The sequence below is a fragment of the Syngnathoides biaculeatus genome, chromosome 15 (genome assembly GCF_019802595.1).
Source record: "Syngnathoides biaculeatus isolate LvHL_M chromosome 15, ASM1980259v1, whole genome shotgun sequence".
NCBI lineage: Eukaryota > Metazoa > Chordata > Actinopteri > Syngnathiformes > Syngnathidae > Syngnathoides > Syngnathoides biaculeatus.
Window position 1 is genome coordinate 2,570,097 of NC_084654.1, and position 9,265 is coordinate 2,579,361.

The following is a 9,265-nucleotide window of genomic DNA, read 5'->3' on the forward strand; positions in this document are numbered from 1 at the left end:
AGCTCGGCCTTGTCGACTTCACGGAAGCCTTCGGCTGCACACATCGACACATTTAGCAGCGCTGATTTATGGATTACCCCCCCCCAACTATTGTTTTTTTTAGTAGCTGTATACACACCAAACTCAATTGGAACACACAAAACCCTTGTCCTTTGCACCTGTGCAATCCATTTTTCACGACAAACCGGGTCATTTGGAAAAGTATGAAGAGTGAATCCATCCTCCCGTGTGTTCAAGCAATATCCAGGAATACAAAGAGCCGGCATTTTGGCTAACACGAAGGAACAACGAGCTACCTTTCAGCAGGTAAAACTAGTATAAACAGACGAGACTGCTTAAGTGCGCTACTGCCCTATACGTCACCTCCTGCTTCTTCTTGAAAACAAATCCCTCAAGAGGATTTTCATGGCGAGAGTTACAAAAGCCATATATATCAAAATCATGTTTTGTGGTGGGAAAAAAATGGATGGGTCCATGCCGGCTGCTGTTTTTTCATTAATAACCTAATAAAAATCATGCATTTCATGTCATTGGACCTTATAGCATTGCAAAAGAGCATTCAAAGCAAAACAGGAGAGCAAATTTGAGATAACTTTATGTACAATTAATCCATTTAATCCAACACCCTGTACAAGGACATCATGCCTGAAAGTCGTTTACCACATCATTCTTTAAGTGGCGTGCCACTGATTCATTCAGACCATCATGGCGCCACAAAAGCGTAACTGTTGTGGTCTTTGATCATATCCAAAAGATTCACTTTTTTGATGATCCATCAGTTCCCTCCCCTCCTCTTCCTCCTCATTGTGACCAAGCCATTTTTTTTTTTTTTTGCAATCCACTGTCCACAAAATGAAAGCAGGTTCTTTTTCAAGCGATCCTCTAATTTTGCGTCTTTCTCTTCAACTTGGGTGTTTCTGCAGCAGCTTTAAGATCAAGCACGAGCGCTTTAGATGCATTTTAAACGAAATAGGGTATGAACACAGAGACAACACCCGTGCAAACTGGCGAAGAAGTTAGGGAGAAAGGGGTTCGCTGGGTGGAGTTTCGATGACGCAGCCAATCGGCTCCAAAAGGTGGCTTTGGCTTTTTTTAAATGGGGTTCTTTAAGTTATATAGAGGACCTGTTTTTTTTTTTTTTTTTTTTTGGGGGGGGGGTTGACTATAAAATAATTAGCAAATTATTATAAAAAACTATAGTAATAACTAAAATCCAATGAAATCTTAATACTCAGTGTCACTTCTAAACAACTTTGTCAACTCCAGAGGTCGACGACGCACCGCTTCCTCTTCTACGTCGTTTACATCAGACTCGTCATCATGTTACAACTAGTCTATTCCAACCTTTCTGAATCCCGACAGGATGGTTCTGGTTGCCACGGAAGAGCATACTTTGTCGAGCCATTCAATGACATCCCGTAAAGTTGCATGGTAAATTCACCTGGAAGCTGTGCTGTCCATCAGTCCTCCACCGCTCCCACAGCAGTGATCAGGAACCTCTGGCTCGCAAGCCATACCTGGCTTTTTTGGTGGTTGCATAATGGTTCGCGGAGCCCTCATAACGACATACTGTACATGTGATGTCTGTCGTGCGGGCAAATCAAATGAGGCAGAGAAGGTTTGTCCTAGTGGGGTTGCCGTAGTTTGGGGCGGAAGGCAACGCGAATGATGCAGAGACAGTTTTGTCCTAGTGAAGTTGTCGTAGTCCACAGGCGTGTCAGAACAACTATTTGATTATGGAAACGCTTTTGACAAAGGTCGCCCAAAGAAAAAAATATGAGTAGTAAAGTAGTTTTCAACAAGAATGGACAGCCTTGGTGGAAAGGGAGGGTTCTGCTATGTGTCTCCATTCACAGATGGGGAGTATGCCAAAGTATTCGTCCTAGATGTTGCCAATAAACATTTTACCAACTTTGCATAAATACAAGATGATCAAACGAATAAAAGTCATGCCTCTGTCGGCAAGAACCGTTCACCATTGCACCATCATGATGGTAAATCAAATTGAGTTACGTTCACAATAAGACAGAAGTCTCAACGCCTGCATGAAGCTTAATGTAATGACGTATGAAACACTACAAGTTGCATTCATGGTAAGAAGTGCTTTTGTCATCATTGGTTAGCAACATCATAACAACGTTATTTAAAATAATCGGCAGAATATGATTTTCTCTTCAATGGCATTTTTGCCCAGTCCTCGGCTGTTGTTACAAGTTACAGATAGAAGTAGTAGGTATAGATACACGGGCCTCGAGTGACCTCTTACGGTTGTCAGTGTGAAAATGACCGATAAGCAACTTGAAAATGGATGGATGTAATAATGTGTTAATAATTTCCCATACAAGTCACTCTGGAGAATAAGTCGGACCCCCGGCCAAACTATGAAAAAAACTGTGACTTATAGTTCGAAAAATACAATGTTTATGAATTAAAGTCTGCGAACTTTGACCTCATTTCCCTTACCTGCAAAACGACTCATTTCATGTGGCTGACCTCTGATGGAACTACAGGTAAACATCCTGTTTGGGAACTAGTATTAGCCTGGAGCCTTTCGTATTTACGCTGAAGAAAAATCCATTTGTTTCGAGAATTCCTCAGTGATTGTAAGCTCAAACCAAGCTGTAAAAATGGTGAACTCGTGTGTGGTTCATTTTAGTAGAGATTTGAATTATTCTGGTCACAGTTTGCCATATTTTCCTAAAGACCCAAGCCTCAGAAGAGAGTGGGTAAGGTTTGTGCAAACAAAGAGGGCTAAATTTTCCAAACCCACTCAGCACTCTGTCATATGCAGTGAACATTTCACCCTGGACTCTTTTACTGGTGGACTCATGTCTGAGATGGGTTTCAAAATGTAAAAAATGTTAAAAACTGGATCAGTGCCTACCAAACAACCAGTTCCAACACCTGAACAGATCACTGTTGCTCAGGGCACAAAATGCGAACTGGGATTGGCCGCTGAACCTGGACATGCTTCGACAAGCTCAACCCCCAAACACAAAGTAGCAAAACTGCAAAGAGCTTTTTTAAAAAGACAAGTTGCGAAGAATTGTTTTTTTCCTGAAAACTTTGAACTGTTTACATGGTTGAATGATAGAAGCACATGTCGTTCTTGGGGAAAAATATTTTATTACTGCAGATAGTTTGACCATTCACAACTAGAAAAAGCGCATAATATTGTGTACAAATGGAATGGTGGTGCAGCTGTAATGCATTGGTCTCACAGTTCTGGGGATCGGGGTTCAAATCCCAGCCCCGCCTTTGTGGAGTGTGCATGTTCTCCCCGTTTCTGCGTGAGTATTTCTCCAGGCACTGCGGTTTTGTCCCACTTCCCAAAAACATGCAACATTAAATGGAGACTCTAAATTGCCCCTAGATGTGATTATGAATGCGGCCTTTCGTCCCGATGTGCCCTGCGATTGGCTAGCAATCACTTCAGGGTGTACCCTGCCTCTTGCCCAATGAGAGCTGGGATAGGCTCCAGCACAACCGCGACCCTCATGAGAATAAGCGGCTAAGAAAACGGATAGATGGATACCAACCTTTTAATTGTTTATTTATTTATTTTGTCACAAAGTTTTTTTCATTTTAACAAAATACTCCGTAGCATTAAAACAAGCAGTATTACATACTTATTTTTCTATATTATTTACATGTTTCAGGAACCTTCTTCTGGACAAGAGGTTGACATCGAATCAGCAGATGCTGAATCTCCATCTTTGGTACATTCCAAAAGTTGCCAGACTGAAAAAGAGCCTGTTCGTGATAAAGGAACACGGATAGCTGTCATGAAGTGCCATACTTGTTCCAAAGGTATCAGTGTAGCCTCCAAACTGGTTGATAAAAGAACCCAGACAGACAGTTATGTAACATATTTATTCAAAATATAAGCATACAGTTCAATAAAAATGCTATGATTCTGGTTCTGTGGTATATGTTTACTTCATATACAAACATATTCATCAACATTTACACAAAAAAAAAAAAATCAGGATGTAGACCATTTATTATCTCTGTACTCTTTGGCCTCCGGATTAGGATCATGAATCTTTGACACACAGCAGGATGGAAGTGGCACGCAGTTATTTCTGCCAACAATTCCACAACACCATCTCATAAGGTCTCTATAAGCAGTGTGTCGCATCAACCTGAAAATAAGAAAATATACTTATATGACAAATTTCCAGAATGGGACTTTGGTTGAACAAGCATTGATTGGAAAAATTCTGCTTTCAGCAGGAACAATAATTCGTCCATCCATTTTCTTAGCTGGTTATCCTCACGAGGGTCACGGGAGTACTGGTGCCTATCCCAGCTGTCAACGGGCAGGAGGCAGGGTACACTCTGAATTGGTTGCCAGGGCACATAGCGACAAACAGCCACACTCACAATCATACCTAGGAGCAATTTAGAGTGTCCATTTGATGTTCATGTTACATGCAAACTCCACACAGGCAGGGCCAGTAAAGAAACTTCAACCTCAGAACTGTGAGGCCAACACTTTACAACTGAGCCACCGTGGTGCCAGGAACAATCATAATATAAATAAACATTTATTTTGAAAAATCTAATTGCACAGAGAAGCAGCTGCCAAGCAGCGTTGGCATCACATGTTTGAGGGTCCGGGTTCAATCCCGGCACCACCTGTGTGGAGTTTGCATGTTCTCCCGGTTCGTGCGTGTGTCTTCTCTGGGATATCCGGTTTCCTCCCACGTGCCAAATACATGCAACATTAATTTGACACTCTAAATTGTCCCTGGGTGTGATTATGAGTGCGGCTCTTGTCTGTCTCCGTGTGCCCTGCGATTGGCAGGGAACGATTTCCTTCTGTATTCTTCACTGTCTTCGTGGACCCTTCAGAATAGTGTTCATCGCTCGAAATAGTGGAAAATTCATCGTCATATTCCAATGCTCACCATGTTGTCACCGGCTCTTACGTCACGGCCCTAGTAGGGTTTTCTGCTTCGTTCCTGTATTTTCCCGGTGAATCCAGCAATGTGCGATCATTTCTTGCCAATAATTGAAAAATAAAAATGTTTCCTTCATAACGGATTTCAGATATGAATTCAGCATACAGTAAAGAAAATAAGTATTTGAACACCCTGCTATATTGCGAGTTCTCCCACTTAGAAAACATGGAATGGGGTGAAATTTTCCACTGTCCACTGTGAGAGCAAAGACAATCACACTTTTATACATTTTTAGAAGCACTTTTGAATGCTGATCTGTTATATTTTATGTTTTTGCTATGGTTGCTGATGATGTGCAAAGTTTGAATGTTGGTGTGGTTTTTATATGGAGCAGGGCATGTGGAATTTCATTGTGTTTATATGCAATGACAATAAAAAGAAAACCTAAAACTTGAAACTGGTACAGAGATTACTTTTAAGAAAAAAAAATACAATATTCAGATTATTTATTGTAATTACTTGCCTATATGAGCCCATGTACTGTAAAGCAGGGGTGTCAAACTTATTTTTCTCGTGGGCCGCATTGTAGTTCCGACTCAGAGGGCCGTTGTGACTATGAAAGAATATAAATATTTAATCGTCTCATCATATTTACATCATCAATTTATGAACTAGTTTTGGAATCAGAAATCAAGGGCAATGTGTTTTTCAATTGTTAACAAAAATGCTTGTAATATCTGAACTTCATCAATTATGATAATGTCATTTTGAAATTTTGGTACAGATTTTGCAAGAATCATGAAAATTGACACTCTAGATTTGGCTCCGCGGGCCACATAAAATCATGTGGTGTGCCAAATCTGTCCCCAAGGCCTGAGTTTGACACCTGTGCTGTAAAGGTTTACTTACTGAATTACTTACTGTGTTGACAAAACAGTCTTCTCATAAATTCCATGTAGCAGCTGATTCTAATATGCCTACATAAACATGCTTCTTTTCCAAAACCAGGGCATGCCACTGTGTCATGTATTGTAACCACATATAAATGAAAATGCACAAACTGAAGGGAGAATATAAGACATAGAAAGCATTAAAAAAGGAAAATAAATATTTTGTTCTACAACGCCAACAATATGTTTTTGACATTAATAAATCAGGGGCGGCCTAACCCTAACCCTAACCCTAACCCTAACCAGTTCTGAGGACCTGGGTTCTTGTATGTTCTCCCTGTTCCTGTCTGTGTTTTCTCCGGGCACTCTGGTTTCCTCCCACATTACAAAAACAAAGTGCGAACAACTGACTGTAGGAAGCAACTTCTCCTCACTGTTGTTCTAACAGTTACATTCCCACAAACACTATAAAATGTACTGTGGATTATGTCATATTCATTTGAACAGTCCTTTAGGATCCAACAGCCAATCACGAACATTTTAGAGAATCTGGCCGGACAAAACTAAACAAATTCTCATGAAACTTGATGACCACATTGACTTGGCTATATTACTAGAAGAGAAACTCTTCTTAAAACCAGTGTTTAACCAATATGTTTCAATCATAAAATGTTACCTCTCCTAATTATTAATTGGAAAGATTGGAGTGAGTTTACTTCAAACAGGACTTCTAAGAAATACAAAAATGCATGGTAAGGTCATTTTCTTAATCCCACGTGTCAGTGGGAAAGGGGTGCAGGCACTCAATTCACAGTCCCACATTTCAAACAGTGGCTCACAGAAAGAATTCCTTGTCAAAACATAAAGGTTTTATGAGAAAGAAAACTGCCGGATATTCAATAAGTGCCTTCCTCTGTGAGACACTGTGGAAGACAGAAAACAGGTCTGCTGTATTTGCTTGAAGGGAGTATTATCTGTAAGTGTTTGTATTTTTAATATATATTTAATCTGTTTCTGCAGGAATGTGCTGTAATAATGGATTTTTTTTTTAAATATGACTCAAAGCACACTGTCAGTGTAGTTAAGAGCTTTCTCTTCTCACGAGTCATTGTATGTGTATTTCTGTTGGTTCGCTCTCACAGTAGATACAGGGGGGGGGGGAAAAGGTTATCACCCTCGCAATTGCTCTACTTGTGAGGGCGGTTTGAAACAAATCCACAGAGGATGCCTGTCATTAAATCAGGCTTTCTGGATCTATGAGCCAAATATCAGCAGTCCAACTGACCCCACCGTCCTCCTCCTTCATGCTCACTGCAAGGTGTAACACCGAGAAGGGTCGGCCAGCTCCCCAACAAAGTTATCCACTACAAAGAACTGCTTCCTACTTCTTTCCTGTTTAGACAAGGTCCTGAACAATGCAATATGTGCAATTGTGACGAGAAGCGCTCAATAAAACAAAAAATACAAATATAAAATAAGAGAGCCATATAACACGTACCAACTCAAATAGCAGTGTTATTTTGAAATACCCATCCATCTATTGTCTGTTATTACTATATCACTATTTCTCATTAAATTAATATCAATGCTTTTCATTTAGATACTCAAGGATGTCATGTGTTGGTGACTTGATGAGAAGCTGCACAGTGTATGTCCCTTCCACTTGACCAGTATACTTACTATGAAGTGGTACTCAAATATCAATGTGTTATTTCTTTCCTGAATCAAGAGGTTTTCAAATAGTGGCATGCACTGTAAAAGGCATCACACCCCAGTCATGCTGATAAACTGCTTGATTTTTTTCAGCGAAAATTGCAAACAATCATCCCACTTTGGGAAGCTACTTCAGTAAACCAGCGAGCACTGTTAGCATCATACAAGGTAGTGTTGTCATGGGCATGATCTGGCCATTGCCATGGGCGGCGCTTAAAATGGATTTTTACGGAATTAGTCTTGTCACGGTTTGGGTTTGACTCAATTTTGGTCCTGTCTCGGTCTTGGATTTCTCAGTCTTGGTCTTGACCCCCAAAAGTATTTGTAGGCTCTTGTCTCGGGATATCTTGGTCTTGGATCATGTGGTGGGAGCACAACGTTCACTGAGGCATGATTAAAATTACTATTATCATTATAAATTATGGACAGAGGTACATCTCAGTTGCTACAAAGTCTGAATTGTGTGTTCAGTAATATCATATGGGTGACACATGGCACAGCTGTAGAGCATTAGCCTTACAGTTCTGAGGACTTGGGTTCAACCTGCCCCTCCCACCCCACTTCTCTGTGTGAAGTTTTCATGTTTTTCCTTGTTCCTGCGTGGGTTTTTTTCTGAGTACACAGGTTTCCTCCCACATCCCACAAAGCATTAACTGGAGGCTCTAAATTGCCCATAGGTGTAACTGAGTGTGACTGTTTTCTGTGTCCATGTGCCATGCGATTGACTGGCAACAACTTTGCCCGATAATAGCTGGGATAGGCTCCAGCACTCCCACGACCCTCAAGAGGATAACCAGCTCAGAAAATTGATGGATAGATGATCCAACATATCCATCCATCCATTGGCTCTCTCCCTCCCTCTCCCTCCATCATTTTTTTTAAACAGCTTGATCTCATAAGCCTTACGGGGAGACACATCATATATTTGTCATGAGCATGTGACAAGGGGCTGGACCCAAATGCAGGATTTAAAGGGAGAGCCATGATGTTGGGGGTGGTTTTAATCCAGGCAGATGTCATACACCAGTAAGCAGTCCAAAAAGGCAGAGACACAAAAACACATGGCAACAGGCAAGGTCCAAAAAACGTTAAAATAACATTGGATTACTTCTAGGCATAAAACAAGACTTGAATTAGCTGTGGTGGCACAGGAACCCTGGCCGTTACAACGAGGCGAATACACAATGAGAGGCTTGTATACTCATGCAGACTAATGCAGCCTCAAGCAGAACGAACTGGCAACTGAGAATGAAAAACACAAGGCTTATATGCTTGGCCTAATTCGTGTCAATAAGGTGCAGGTGTGGAGCTGCTGCTGGAGGCAACTGCGCCCAGGGCAGCGGCCTGGCCACGCAACTGACAGAGCCCCCTCCAAAGGGGCGGATCCCAGACATGACAAAACAAAGCAAAAACAACCAGGGGCGGGCAGAAAGGGGGCCTGGAGGAGGGCACAAACATTCACCCCAGTCTCTCTGGTGGCTGTCCAGGCAACCCAAAGCAAGGAGTTTTGCTGAGCAGTTCAGAAGGTCGGCTAGTATGCCGAACACCAAGGCCCCTACAAGGTGACTCAGGCTGACATCCACAAGGAGGGTCCTAATGGCAAAGTAAGAACCTAACAAGAGCAGGTGACAGCTGTGGATGAAGCCCTGCCGAGATGTAGTCAAGAGCCGATGGCTGCTGACTCTGGTCGAGCTCCGCCTAGGCATGGTCGGGAGACGTCGGCTGCTTACGCTGCCTCAAGAGGCGGCGGCTGCT

At 41.8% G+C, this 9,265-nt stretch overlaps 1 long non-coding RNA gene across 1 annotated transcript in view; it reads left to right on the forward strand.

Moving 5' to 3' along the window:
• Positions 1–3,848, forward strand: part of LOC133513595 (uncharacterized) — a 33,488-nt gene extending 29,640 nt beyond the window's left edge. Inside the window, exon 3 of the long non-coding RNA XR_009798524.1 lies at positions 3,660–3,848. This is a non-coding gene — a long non-coding RNA (uncharacterized LOC133513595). The remainder of the gene's footprint in view (positions 1–3,659) is intronic.
• The last annotated feature ends 5,417 nt before the right edge of the window (positions 3,849–9,265 follow it).